The sequence below is a fragment of the Lithobates pipiens genome, unplaced genomic scaffold (genome assembly GCF_037356315.1).
Source record: "Lithobates pipiens isolate NorthernLeopardFrog02 unplaced genomic scaffold, aLitPip1_a1.2 Scaffold_25, whole genome shotgun sequence".
Taxonomy (NCBI): Eukaryota; Metazoa; Chordata; class Amphibia; order Anura; family Ranidae; genus Lithobates; species Lithobates pipiens.
The window spans coordinates 42,294,277-42,309,740 of NW_027507787.1; positions in this window are offsets into that span (position 1 = coordinate 42,294,277).

Consider the following 15,464-nt stretch of genomic DNA (forward strand, 5'->3'; position numbering starts at 1 on the left):
TGTTTTAGGAAAAAATATATACTTATGTCGCTTAAAGTCGCTTAGGATTAGTTAAGTCGCATGTAAGAGGCTGCCACTACCAAAAAACCAACCTGAAAGGTTGGAGAAACATATAAATATCAAGGTGATAGTTATGGCGCTCTCCTATGGCTATGCAAGAAATCGCATACTAAAATATTATCTTAAAGTGCTAGTGTTGCATGTTCTAATATGTTAGATCACAATTCAAAATACTGAAAATATAAAGAAAACATTTGAAAATTAATAAAATTTATAAAATTGATAACTGTGCAAAAAAGTGCAAAAAAAGGTGCTTGCGTGCTATAGTGCAAGATACGTGCATTTACAGCCTATACATTTTAAATCATCTTATTCCAACAGCCATTTCAAAGTCAAAGAAAATATATACACATTAAGAAGATTTCTTTGAAAATCACAAGTTGCAAAGAATTAAAAACACAAAGTAAAACAAAAATGTTCAAAAATGACTTTCGTGCAAAAAGGAGTTTGGTTAAAGGATTTTTTCAAAAGTTCAAATAGGAGTGACTTGTGCCCAGTGCCTGGTGTGTTTTGAGTCTCAACCGGTGCGTTTTTCTGTGCCTAAAGCAAAAAATATAGAACATCCATAGTGCAATATTGTTTTTAAAATGAGCGCCTTTATTGAATGTAAACAGATAGCTACTAACATAAACACAGAATAAAACTCGTTCGTAAGCATCACAAACCACCGCCGCCGCCTTGTGAGAGAGAGTGTGTACGTTAGGCCTCTCTCTCACAAGGCGGCGGTGGTGGTTTGTGATGCTTACGAACGAGTTTTATTCTGTGTTTATGTGAGTAGCCATCTGTTTACATATAATAAAGGCGCTAATTTTAAAAACAATATTGCACTATGGATGTTCTATATTTTTTATAAAAACGAGGAAACGAGGAATTGAATACCAACCGGACCAGCTCCACACAGCGACACAGGGGCTCACACTGTGAATGCAAGATAACCCCTGCAGGGGCAGGGGAGCTGGTGAGTGCGGCAATTTGCTATAGGCACAGAAAAACACACCGGTTGAGACTCAAAACACACCAGGCACTGGGCACAAGTCACTCCTATTTGAACTTTTGAAAAAATCCTTTAACCAAACTCCTTTTTGCACGAAAGTCATTTTTGAACATTTTTGTTTTACTTTGTGTTTTGAATTTTTTGCAACTTGTGATTTTCAAAGAAATCTTCTTAATGTGTATATATTTTCTTTGACTTTGAAATGGCTGTTGGAATAAGATGATTTAAAATGTATAGGCTGTAAATGCACGTATCTTGCACTATAGCACCCAAGCACCTTTTTTTGCACTTTTTTGCACAGTTATCAATTTTATTAATTTTATTAATTATCAAATGTTTTCTTTATACCCCCTAACTCCTGCAGATGCCTTTATTATAGAACACCAGCAATAAAGGGTAGATACAGGTGTATACTGTGCTGTGCTGGAGGCACACAAAACCCACTAACTCCTGCAGATGCCTGTATTAGAGAACACCAGCAATAAAGGGTAGATACAGGTTTATACTGTGATGGAGGCACACAACACCCACTAACTCCTGCAGAGGCCTTTATTATAGAAAACCAGCAATAAAGGGTAGATACAGGTGTATACTGTGCTGTGCTGGTGGCACACAACACCCACTAACTCCTGCAGATGCCTATATTAGAGAACATCAGCAATAGAAGGTAGATACAGGTGTATACTGTGCTGTGCTGGAGGCACACAACACCCACTAACTCCTGCAGATGCCTGTATTAGAGAACACCAGCATTGAAGGTTAGATACAGGTGTATACTGTGCTGTGCTGGAGGCAAACAACACCCACTAATTCCTGCAGATGCCTCTATTAGAGAACACTATTAATAAAGGGTAGATACAGGTATATACTGTACTTTGCTGGAGGCACACAACACCCACTAACTCCTGCAGATGCCTGTATTAGAGAAAACCAGCAATAAAGGGTAGATACAGGTGTATGCTCTGCTGGAGGCACGCAACACCCACTAACTCCTGCAGATGCCTGTATTTGAGAACACTAGCAATGAAGGGTAGATACAGGTGTATACTGTGCTGTGCTGGAGGCACACAAAACCCCCTAACTCCTGCAGATGCCTTTATTATAGAACACCAGTAATAAAGGGTAGATACAGGTATATACTGTGCTGTGCTGGAGGCACACAACACCCACTAACTCCTGCAGATGCCTGTATTAGAGAACACCAGCAATAAAGGGTAGATACAGGTGTATACTGTGCTGTGCTGGAGGCACACAACACCCACTAACTCCTGCAGATGCCTTTATTTTAGAACACCAGCAATAAAAGGTTAGATAGAGGTGTATACTCTGCTGTGCTGGAGGAACACAACACCCACTAACTCCTGCAGATATCTTTATTATAGAACACGAGCAATAAAGGGTAGATAAAGATGTATACTGTGCTTTGCTGGAGGCACACAACACCCACTAACTCCTGCAGATGCCTGTATTTGAGAACACTAGCAATAAAGGTTAGATACAGGTGTATACTGTAGTGGAGGCACACAACACCCACTAACTCCTGCAGATGCCTTTATTATAGAACACCAGCAATAAAGGGTAGATACAGGTGTATACTGTGCTGTGCTGGAGGCGCGCAACACCCACTAACTCCTACAGATGCCTGTATTTGAGAACACTAGCAATGGAGAGTAGATACAGGTGTATACTGTGCTGTGCTGGAGGCACACAATACCCCCTAACTCCTGCAGATGCCTTTATTATAGAACACCAGCAATAAAGGGTAGATACAGGTGTATACTGTGCTGTGCTGGAGGCACACAACACCCACTAACTACTGCAGATGCCTGTATTAGAGAACACCAGCAATGAAGTTTAGATACAGGTGCATATTGTGCTGGAGGCACACAACACCCACTAACTGCTGCAGGTGCCTATATTAGAGAACACCAGCAAAAAAAGGTTAGATACAGGTGTATACTCTGCTGTGCTGGAGGAACACAACACCCACTAACTCCTGCAGATGCCTTTATTGGAGAACACCAGCAATAAAGGGCAGATACAGGTGTATACAGTGCTGGAGGCACACAACATCCACTAACTCCTGCAGAAGCCTGTTTTAGAGAACACCAGCAATAAAGGGTAGATACAGGTGTATACTGTGCTGGAGGCACACAACACCCACCAACTCCTACAGATGCCTGTATTAGAGAACACCACCAATAAAGAGTAGATACAGGTTGTGACGGAACCGATCCCACATTTCGATTGAGTGCTTCCGTCAGTATACCGCTTCCTAAGTCTGAACATAGATATCAGTTATTCCAACCGCTCACAAGTAGTGATGGACGAACTTCCGACGGGACGTTTCGCGAACGCGGCCGATAGTTCGCGAACCATAAAGTTCGCGGCGGTCCCCATTGACTTCAATGGGAGGCGAACTTTGCAAACCTACAGGTCAAATTTGCAGCCACAAAATAATTAATAGCTGTGCAAACATAATCCCACCACATGGCCAATGACACATGTATGAGGTGAATCTGGGATCGACAACTACAAGCATTCTTTTTTTATTTGGGAAATTGTTGTGACAATTCAGGACTGTGGAGCGCATAAAGGCAATGGAGGAGAGGGAAGGTCAGGGTAAGCAAAGAAGAGGGTGCAGGAGATGATCACCAGCAGCGTGACATACAGCAATGACACCTGAACCGTGATAGAGTCATCTGACACCAGCACCGTGATAGAGAGCACTGACATCAGCAGCGTGACATACAGCAATGACACCTGCACGTGATAGAGAGCACTGACAACAGCACCGTGATAGAGAGCACTGACATCAGCAGCGTGACATAAAGCACTAACACCAGCACCATGATAAACAGCACTGACAGCAGCACCGTGACAGAGAGCACTGACATCAGCAGCGTGACATACAGCAATGACACCTGCACCGTGATAGAGTGATCTGACACCAGCACCGTGATAGAGAGCACTGACATCAGCAGCGTGACATAAAGCACTAACACCAGCACCGTGATATACAGCACTGACACCAGCACCGTGATAGAGAGTACTGACATCAGCACCGTGATATACAGCACTGACACCTGCACCGTAAGCAGCCCCAGGAGGAAGTCAGCATAGCACAGGGATGGTGGGAGCCCCTCATAATGAGCATAGCACAGGGATGGTGGGAGCCCCTCATAATGAGCATAGCACAGGGATGGTGGGAGCCCCTCATAATATGCACAGCAGAGGTACAGCCCCAGGAGGAAGTCAGCACAGCACAGGGATGGTGGGAGCCCCTCATAATAAGCATAGCACAGGGATGGTGGGAGCCCCTCATAATATGCACAGCAGAGGTACAGCCCCAGGAGGAAGTCAGCACAGCACAGGGATGGTGGGAGCCCCTCATAATAAGCAGCCCCAGGAGGTAGTCAGCACAGCACAGGGATGGTGGGAGCCCCTCATAATAAGCAGCCCCAGTAGAAATATGACACCGCTCAACCTCTTCAAAGAGGAGGGTACGGGCATATAGTACGGTGTGCTTTTTTTGGACAAGGAAGTGAGCCAAATGAAGAAAGAAGGTCTGTGTGCTCGATTAAAAAAATCGTTTATAGACATATACATGGTCTACTGGTCACATGTGTTGAATTCCTCCGAGATCCATGCCTCATTCATTTTTAGAAATGTGAGGTAGTTAACACTGTCGTGAGCTAGGCGTGTACGCTTATCGGTCACGATCCCCCCTGCTGCGCTGAATGTCCTTTCGGACAGGACACTGGACGAGGGGCAAGCCAACAGTTCGATTGCAAATTGGGCAAACTCTGGCCAGAGGTCAAGCCTGCCCACCCAGTAGTCCAGGGGTTCATCACTCCTCAGAGCGTCCACATCGGCCGTTAACCCGATGTAGTCGGACACCTGACGGTCTAGGCGTTCCCTGATGCTGGATCCGGATGACACCTGTCGATGGGTCGGCTGAAAGAATGACCTCATATCCGAAGTCACTAACACATCTTCAAACCGGCCTCTTCTTGCAGGCGCTGTTGGATTGGTACGCGCAACTCCTTCTCTGGGAGTGGGAATTGCTCCTCTGCCAGCGCACGCAAAAGCAGAATGCAGCATTTCTCGAAGCAAGGCCTGGAAGTGCTGATTTTTGACAGCCCTCTGTGACGGCGGTAGCATTTCCGCCATTTTGTGTTTGTACCGGGGGTCTAAGTACGTTGCCACCCAGTACTGGTCCTTGACCCTTATGCTTTTTATACGGGGGGGTCCCTATTAAAACACTGGAGCATGAAGGCCCCCATTTGCACTAAACTGGAAGCGGTGTGGTGGCCTGGCTCCTGCTCATCATCCAGGATAATGTCGTCCTCTTCATTCTCCTCTCCCCATCCACGCACAACAACAGGGGTCCCAGAAAGGTTTAAAGCATGCTCTTCTTGCTCCTCCTCATCCGCCCCGGCACCATCCTCCTCTGACTCCTCTTCAGACTCCTGTTGTTGACTTGTCTCAGATAGAGTAGCCCCCCCCCTGGGAATTCATCGAGCATTGCGACTTCCTCATCTTCCCGCTCCTGCTCCTCCACAGCTTGATCAATGACACAACGCAATGCAAGCTCCATAAAGAAGGCATAAGGTACCATGTCACTGATGGCGCCATGGCTGCAACTGACCAGTTTGGTGATCTCCTCAAATGGCCGCAGAAGTCTGCATGCGTCGCGCTTGAGCAGCCACTGGCGTGGTGAAAAAAGAACCTGTTCTGCTGCAGAGTTCATACAGGTAGACGTTAACTGCACGTTTCTGCTGGAGCAGCCTATCAAGCATATAGAAGGTTGAGTTCCATCGCGTCGGGCAATCGCAAATAAGACGTCTGACCGGCAGATTGTGTCGCCGCTGAATGTCAGCAAGGCGAGCCATGGCCGTGTAAGATCTTCTGAAATGGGCTGAGATTTTCCTTGCCTGCCGCAAGATGTCCTGGACCCCAGGGTATTTGACAACGAATCGCTGCACGACCAAGTTTAAGACGTGTGCCATGCATGGCATGTGCGTGATTTTGCCCTGTTTCAATGCGCTAAGCAGATTGGCACCGTTGTCACACATCACTTTACCAACTGTCAAATTGAGCGGTGTTAGCCACTGATCTGCCTGTGAACGCAAAGCTGAAAGGAGTGCCGGGCCAGTGTGGCTCTTGGCTTCCAGGCACAACAGACGCAGCACAACATGGCAACGTCTCACCTGGCATGTCGAATAGGTTCTGGAGAGCTTGGGCGGCGCAGCGGAAGAGACACTAGCAGCGGAAAAGGAGGAGTCAGCCGAGGAGGAGAGGGAGGAGGATGGAGTAGGAGGAGGAGGAGAAGAAGAGTCAGGCCTGCATGCAATCCGTGGCGGTAAAACCAAATCTACACGGGTGCCACTGGTTACATGCTTGACGGCCGTCAGAAGGTTCACCCAGTGGGCAGTAAAAGTGATATACCTTCCCTGCCCATGTTTGCTAGACCACGTGTCTGTGGTCAGATGTATCTTGGCACCGACACTGTGTGCCAGAGATACATTCACTTGCCGCTGAACATGGCCATATAGCTCTGGGATGCCCTTCTGTGAGAAATACTTCCTTACTGGGACCTTCCATTGTGGTGTTCCAATGGCCACAAATTTGCGAAAGGCCTCCGAGTCCACCAGTTTATATGGCAGTAGTTGGCGGGCTATGAGTTCTGACAAGCCAGCCGTCAACCGTTGGGCAAGAGGGTTATCCGGCGTCATCATTTTTTTACGCTCGAACATTAGGCCCACGGAAGCCTGCCTTTTTGCAGAAAAACGTGAGCTTGGCGTGATGGAAGGTGGAGTGGAGGACAATTGTGAGGAGAGAGGAGAAGGAGAATTAGAAGACGAGGCTGGACGGTGAGAGCCTGGAGTGTGGCTTTGTGTGTTCCGTTGCTCCCACTGGGCTCGGTGATGGCTGCTCATGTGCCTTCTTAAGGCGGTCGTCCCTAGGTGAGTGTTGGGCTTACCGCGACTAATGCGTTGACTGCAAAGATTGCAGATGGCAACGCTATTGTCAGCAGCGGACACGTTAAAAAAAGCCCACACTGCGGACCCATGTGCCGGTGTCCTGGGAGCGCCAGATGTGACCGTACATGGTCGATGACTCGCTCCTGATACATTTGCAGTCTGCTTTGTCCCTCCTGTGCAATGTAAGTTTTTCCTGCTTCTCCTCCCTATCTGCTGGTCCATATCTCCCTCTGAACTCCCCTCCTCTTCCTCTCTTGTGGGCACCCACGTGACATCACTAGACACGTCATCATCAACGTCACCTTCCCCACCGCTATAAGTAGAGATCTCGGAGTAGGCAGCAACACCGGGGACCAACCTCCTCCTTGGGCTGATCTGGGTACTGTCGTCAGACTGCTGAGTAGCGGTTGTTGCTACCTCCTCTTCCTGATCCAATACCAAGAGTGACTGCTCATCAGAAATGTCTTGATATGGATCGGAAAATAATTCCTGTGACTCAAGCGGAAGGTATGTGGTGGTGGTGGTGTTGTTGGTGGTAGTGTCTTTGGGGGTGCACATAGCAGAGAGTGAAGAAGAGGGTGCAGATGGAGAGGATGAGGAGGGTGCAGAAGAGTAAGGCTGAGTGAGCCACTCAACCAAGTCTGGTGCGTCCTTTAAAGTAATTGAACGCACCTTCTGCAACTTCCCACTTTGGCTCAAGCCTGTTGCTCCTGCCTTACCCCTACCACCCCTGCGGAAGGGCCTGCCTCTTCCTCTGCCTGTCATTTTTTAAATGACCCTGTGACAAAACTCTCAGTCCCTATACCGAAGAAGGACTGCTGCAGTATAGGGCAGCGGTCAGCAGTAGTGCACCTCAACCCTATGTATTGTGGACCTATACCAGTCCTTATGGAATAGCAGACTGTACCTCACTCAACCCTATGTACTGTAGTACCCTAGACCTTACCAGTCCTTATAAGGACCTTTGTGGAACAAGTAGGTTGTGAATGATTAGCAGACTGTACGTCAGTCCCTATACTGATGAAGGACTGCTGCAGTATAGGGCAGCTGTCAGCAGTAGTGCACCTCAACCCTATGTATTGTGGACCTATACCAGTCCTTATAGAATAGCAGACTGTACCTCACTCAACCCTATGTACTGTAGCACCCTAGACCAAGTTACCAGTCCTTATAAGGACCTTTGTGGAACAAGTAGGTTGTGTGTGACTGATTAGCAGACTGTACGCCAGTCCCTATACTGATAAAGGACTGCTGCAGTATAGGGCAGCGGTCAGCAGTAGTGCACCTCAACCTTATGTATTGTGGACCTATACCAGTTCTTAAGGAATAGCAGACTGTACCTCACTCAACCCTATGTACTGTAGTACCCTATACCTTACCAGTCCTTATAAGGACCTTTGTGGAACAAGTAGGTTGTGACTGATTAGCAGACTGTACGTCAGTCCCTATACTGATAAAGGACTGCTGCAGTATAGGGCAGCGGTCAGCAGTAGTGCACCTCAACCCTATGTATTGTGGACCTATACCAGTCCTTATAGAATAGCAGACTGTACCTCACTCAACCCTATGTACTGTAGCACCCTAGACCAAGTTACCAGTCCTTATAAGGACCTTTGTGGAACAAGTAGGTTTTGTGTGACTGATTAGCAGACTGTACATCAGTCCCTATACTGATGAAGGACTGCTGCAGTATAGGGCAGCAGTCAGCAATAGTGCACCTCAACCCTATGTATTGTGGACCTATACTAGTCCTTATAGAATAGCAGACTGTACCTCACTCAACCCTATGTACTGTAGCACCCTAGACCAAGTTACCAGTCCTTATAAGGACCTTTGTGGAACAAGTAGGTTGTGTGTGACTGATTAGCAGACTGTACGTCAGTCCCTATACTGATAAAGGACTGCTGCAGTATAGGGCAGCTGTCAGCAGTAGTGCACCTCAACCCTATGTATTGTGGACCTATACCAGTCCTTAAGGAATAGCAGACTGTACCTCACTCAACCCTATGTACTGTAGTACCCTATACCTTACCAGTCCTTATAAGGACCTTTGTGGAACAAGTAGGTTGTGACTGATTAGCAGACTGTACGTCAGTCCCTATACTGATAAAGGACTGCTGCAGTATAGGGCAGCAGTCCGCAGTAGTGCACCTCAACCCTATGTATTGTGGACCTATACCAGTCCTTATAGAATAGCAGACTGTACCTCACTCAACCCTATGTACTGTAGTACCCTATACCTTACCAGTCCTTATAAGGACCTTTGTGGAACAAGTAGGTTGTGACTGATTAGCAGACTGTACGTCAGTCCCTATACTGATGAAGGACTGCTGCAGTATAGGGCAGCTGTCAGCAGTAGTGCACCTCAACCCTATGTATTGTGGACCTATACCAGTCCTTATAGAATAGCAGACTGTACCTCACTCAACCCTATGTACTGTAGCACCCTAGACCAAGTTACTAGTCCTTATAAGGACCTTTGTGGAACAAGTAGGTTGTGTGTGACTGATTAGCAGACTGTACGTCGGTCCCTATACTGATAAAGGACTGCTGCAGTATAGGGCAGCGGTCAGCAGTAGTGCAAATCAACCCTATGTATTGTGGACCTATACCAGTCCTTAAGGAATAGCAGACTGTACCTCACTCAACCCTATGTACTGTAGTACCCTATACATTACCAGTCCTTATAAGGACCTTTTTTGGAACAAGTAGGTTGTGACTGATTAGCAGACTGTACGTCAGTCCCTATACTGATGAAGGACTGCTGCAGTATAGGGCAGCAGTCAGCTGTAGTGCACCTCAACCCTATGTATTGTGGACCTATACCAGTCCTTATAGAATAGCAGACTGTACCTCACTCAACCCTATGTACTGTAGCACCCTGGAACGCTGGAACGCTGGAACAATAACTTGAATAGCACTTTTGTGGACCTGATAGTAACAGCTAATGACTAAACTGACTGTCCCTGTAGCACACACCGTCCTGTCCCTTTCTCTAAACTGACAAAAGACACTCAGGCTGCTGCAACAATCAGTAGCACAGCAGTGCCTCAAACCTATATCCTGAACTACACCTAACACCTATACCAGTCCTGAAAAGAACTTTTGTGTACCAAATAGCTAGCGATTTGGGTCACTGCAATCTCTCCCTGCTCCACACAGCAACCTCTCCCTATAGTGACAGAAGAAAGAATGTAAAATGGCCACCGGATCGGGTCTATTTATAAGTTAGGGGGAATGTCCAAGTGTCCATGTGCTGTAATGTCTCAATTGGCTGTCCTGTACCCCATGATGGATGTGTCATCATAGGTCAAAGTTCTTTTACACAGTAAACACGGAAGTCCGCCGGGCGAATGGCGGCAATAGTCCACCGATCGGGCGGACCGCGAACAGCCAAAATTTGCAGCGAAACGACCGCCGGGTGAACCGTTCGGCCATCACTACTCACAAGCACAAAACAAGACGACACTTGCTTACCTGCTCAACATGGACTGATTTATTAGAACCAAAATGACAAGTATTTATAATATAGTAGAAGGGGATGCCCCCCTTCCTGATCATTTATTCTAACAATACAACTGTAGCCAGAAACAGAATTAACCTGAGCTAATTATCTAAATCAACACTCAGACTAGTTGACTGAGGGATAAGACTTTTCGGCTCCTAGCTCAATGGTATGGTAATTCAATAAACATCACCATAAACATCAACACAGGGTTAATTAGCCCAAACAACAATGTGTGGAATACTAGTACAAGCCAGACTAGACTCATTTACATTATGCAAGCCAACAGACAGGTGGCTGGAGTTCATGATCTTAGCATCTGACAGTGTGTGTCCCAACAGCATGAGACAACACACGTTATATATACATATATACAGCATTGAATCTAACTGTCACAGATTATAGTGGGGTTCTCATTCACCCTGTACCCCTTAAAATCCAGGGCCCATAATCAGTCAGCAAGAGGCTCACATTCAGTCCTCTCAAAAAGCCTGTGTCCCGGCTAGGTCTGTCACACAGGCGTATACTGTGCTGGAGGCACACAACACCCACTAACTCCTGCAGATGCCTGTATTAGAGAACACCAGCAATAAAGGGTAGATGCAGGTGTATACTTTGCTGTGCTGGAGGCAAACAACACCCACTAACTCCTGCAGATGCCTGTATTAGTGAACACCAGCAATAAAGGGTAGATACAGGTGTATACTGTGCTGGAGGCACTCAACACCCACCAACTCCTGCAGATGCCTGTATTAGAGAACAACAGCAATAAAGGGTAGATACAGGTGAATACTGTGCTGGAGGCACACAACACCCACTAACTCCTGCCGATGCCTGTATTAGAGAACATCAGGAATAAACGGTAGATACAGGTGTATACTGTGCTTTGCTGGAGGCACACAACACCCACTAACTCCTGCAGATGCCTTTATTATTGAACTCCAGCAATAAAAGGTAGATACAGGTGTATACTGTGCTGGAGGCACACAACACCCACTAACTCCTGCAGATGCCTGGATTAGAGAATACCAACAATAAAGGGTAGATACAGGTGTATACTGTGCTGTGCTGGAGGCACACAACACCCACTAACTCCTGCAGATGCCTTTATTATAGAACGCCAGCTATAAAAGGTAGATTTAGGTGTACACTGTGCTGTCCTGGAGGCACACAAGACCCACTAACTCCTGCAGATGCCTGTATTAGAGAACACCAGCAATAAAGGGTAGATACAGGTGTATACTGTGCTGTGCTGGAGGCACGCAACACCCACTAACTCCTGCAGATGCCTGTATTAGAGAACACCAGCAATAAAGGTTAGTTACAGGTTGTGACAGACCTAGCCGGGACAGAGGCTGTTGGAGGGGACTGAATGCGAGCCTCTTGCCTTGTGATTATGGGCCCTGGCATTTGGGGGAATGCTGCTCTTTGTGAGCTGTATGCCAGGGGACCCCTGAGGTGGTGTTACTTGGATTCATATCCATGTCCCCCCCCAAGACACACAGACTATGGATATGTATTCGCCATATTAGCAATAGACTGAATCACACTATTTTGACACAAACTGTTAGATGCTAATGTCATCAACTCCAGCCACCTGTCTGTTGTGTAAATGAGTCTAGTATGGCTTGTAAGGATATTCCACACATTGTGTTAATTAACCCTGTCAATCAGTGAGCTAGGAGACAAAGTCTTACCCTGAAAAGCCCTATCTCTCAGACAACTAGTCTGGGTCAATGATTAGATAATTAGCTCATGCTAATTAGGTTAGGTTTTAGTCTTCTGTTGTATTATAAATACTTGTCATTTTGGTTCTAATAAATCAGTCCATGTTGAGCAGCTAAGCAAGTGTCGTCTTGTTTTGTGTTTGTGAGAGGTTGGAATATCTGATATCTATATTCAGACTTAGGAAGCGGTATACTGATGGAAGCACTCAGTCAGAGTGTAGGGATCGGTTCCGTCACATTGGTGGCAAGCAGTGGGTTGCTTCCTGCAATCTGGGACATCCAAACCTCCACTGGCATCCAAGATCAGGATAGCAGACTTAAGTCACCCCAGTGGAGATATGGACCTGGCATCAGAGTTCCCAAGGGCTGTTCCGGATCGTCCTTTCAGCATACACCAGGACTGTGTCTGAGGATGAATACCTGGAGCTCAGGCAGCAAATTTGAGTGGTCCTCCAGCATCCTCTGGGACTGTGACATCATAATGGGTGGGGACATCATCCGGCGATGTCCCTATATAAGTCACCGCAGACTAAGGCCGCGTACACGCGGGCGGACTGTTGGCTCAACTTTGTCCGCTGAACAGTTTTCAGCGGACAGTCCGCTCGTGTGTGGGGCTTCAGCGGACAGTTTCAGCGGACAGTTTGACGAACAAAGTTTTTCGGAAATTCCGAAAAACTGTCCGCTGAAACTTGGTTTGAGCGAACAGTCCGCCCGTGTGTAGGCTACTTTCGAAATGAGCAAACTGTTCCCGCTCGGAGGGAAGTCTGCTCATTTCGAGCGCGTGTGCAGGTGGGCGGGGCCCGCGACGGAGACGTCGCGGGCTCCGCCGCCTGGAATGGACTTAAAGGGGAACCCCAACGCCGAAAAAAATCGGCGTGGGGTCCCCCCAAAGTCCACAACAGACCCTTGTCCGAGCACGCTACCCGGCCGGCCAGGAAAGGGGGGCGAGCGAGCGCGCCCCCCCTCCTGAGCCGTACCAGGCCGCGTGCCCTCAACATGGGGGGTGCCTTGGGGAAGGGGGGGCCGCGCGGCCCCCCCACCCCAAAGCACCTTGTCCCCATGTTGATGAGGACAAGGGCCTCTTCCCGACAACCCTGGCCGTTGGTTGTCGGGGTCTGCGGGCGGGGGGCTTATCGGAATCCGGGAGCCCCCTTTAATAAGGGGGTCCCCGGATACCGGCCCCCCACCCTATGTGAATGAGTATGGGGTACAATGTACCCCTACCCATTCACCTGTAAAATAAAAGTACCCAAAAAAAAACAACACACGAGATAAAATATTTTATTGCACAGCTCCGGGGGTCTTCCGTCTTCGGGGGTCTTCTCGCCGGACTCCTCCGCTATCTTCTTGTAGCTCTTTTGCTAGCGGAGGAGTCCGGCTTTCTTCCTCCCCGCCGCCGGCCTCTTCTCCCGACTTCGGGGGTCTTGTCCCCCTCTTCGGTTCTTCTGCCGGGCCACCGCGCCTTCTTATAGCTCTTTTGCAGGCGGTGGCCCGGTCTTCTGTCGCCGCCTTCCGTTCTTCTGTCGCCGCCTTCCGTTCTTCTGCCGGGCCACCGCGCCTTCTTATAGCTCTTTTGCAGGCGGTGGCCCGGTCTTCTGTCGCCGCTGTCGCCGCCGCCTTCCGTTCTTGTTCTTCTTCTTGTTCTTCTTGTTCTTCTCCAGGAGATGTTGACACGTCGCTCTCTCCGGCCGGAATGCCAGAGCCGCGCTGAGCGGCCACTTATATAGTGACAATGGGGCGGTGTCACATGGTATATGTCACATGGGTTGGTCACATGGTGACCCCGCCCCCTTACGATGTCATAGTCCCCATGTGACATCAACCCATGTGACCAACCCATGTGACATATACCATGTGACACCGCCCCATTGTCACTATATAAGTGGCCGCTCAGCGCGGCTCTGGCATTCCGGCCGGAGAGAGCGACGTGTCAACATCTCCTGGAGAAGAACAAGAAGAACAAGAAGAAGAACAAGAACGGAAGGCGGCGGCGACAGCGGCGACAGAAGACCGGGCCACCGCCTGCAAAAGAGCTATAAGAAGGCGCGGTGGCCCGGCAGAAGAACGGAAGGCGGCGACAGAAGAACGGAAGGCGGCGACAGAAGACCGGAACCGAAGAGGGGGACAAGACCCCCGAAGTCGGGAGAAGAGGCCGGCGGCGGGGAGGAAGAAAGCCGGACTCCTCCGCTAGCAAAAGAGCTACAAGAAGATAGCGGAGGAGTCCGGCGAGAAGACCCCCGAAGACGGAAGACCCCCGGAGCTGTGCAATAAAATATTTTATCTCGTGTGTTGTTTTTTTTTGGGTACTTTTATTTTACAGGTGAATGGGTAGGGGTACATTGTACCCCATACTCATTCACATAGGGTGGGGGGCCGGTATCCGGGGGCCCCCTTATTAAAGGGGGCTCCCGGATTCCGATAAGCCCCCTGCCCGCAGACCCCGACAACCAACGGCCAGGGTTGTCGGGAAGAGGCCCTTGTCCTCATCAACATGGGGACAAGGTGCTTTGGGGTGGGGGGGCCGCGCGGCCCCCCCTTCCCCAAGGCACCCCCCATGTTGAGGGCACGCGGCCTGGTACGGCTCAGGAGGGGGGGCGTGCTCGCTCGCCCCCCTTTCCTGGCCGGCCGGGTAGCGTGCTCGGACAAGGGTCTGTTGTGGACTTTGGGGGGACCCCCACGCCGATTTTTTCCGGCGTTGGGGTTCCCCTTTAAGTCCATTCCAGGCGGCGGAGCCCGCGACGTCTCCGTCGCGGGCCCCGCCTACCTGCACACGTGCTCGAAATGAGCGGACTGTTGCCTCGTGTGTGGGCGAGTCCGCTCATTTCAAAAGTTGCGCGGACTTAGTACGACGAACAAAGTTTGCCGTATTTGTCCGCTCAAAAAGTGCCGTGTGTGGGCGTGTTCGTTCATTCAAAAGTTTGAGCGGACTGTTTGACGAACTTAGTTTCGGCAGACAGTCCCCGCGTGTGTACGCCGCCTTAGTCCGCCGGATAGTCTGATACGTGTGTACGCGGCAAAAGACAACATTGAAAATACACAATTCCCTTTCCCTCATGAAATTTGAGCTGAGCACATATATCTACAGTGTTTTGTTATCTTTCTTCAAATCACTATGTCCCGTAGCTGTCTCCTGCTTCTGTTATCTGTTCTTCTGTTATCAGCCTGAGAACTCCTTTTGTGTTGGGGAGGAT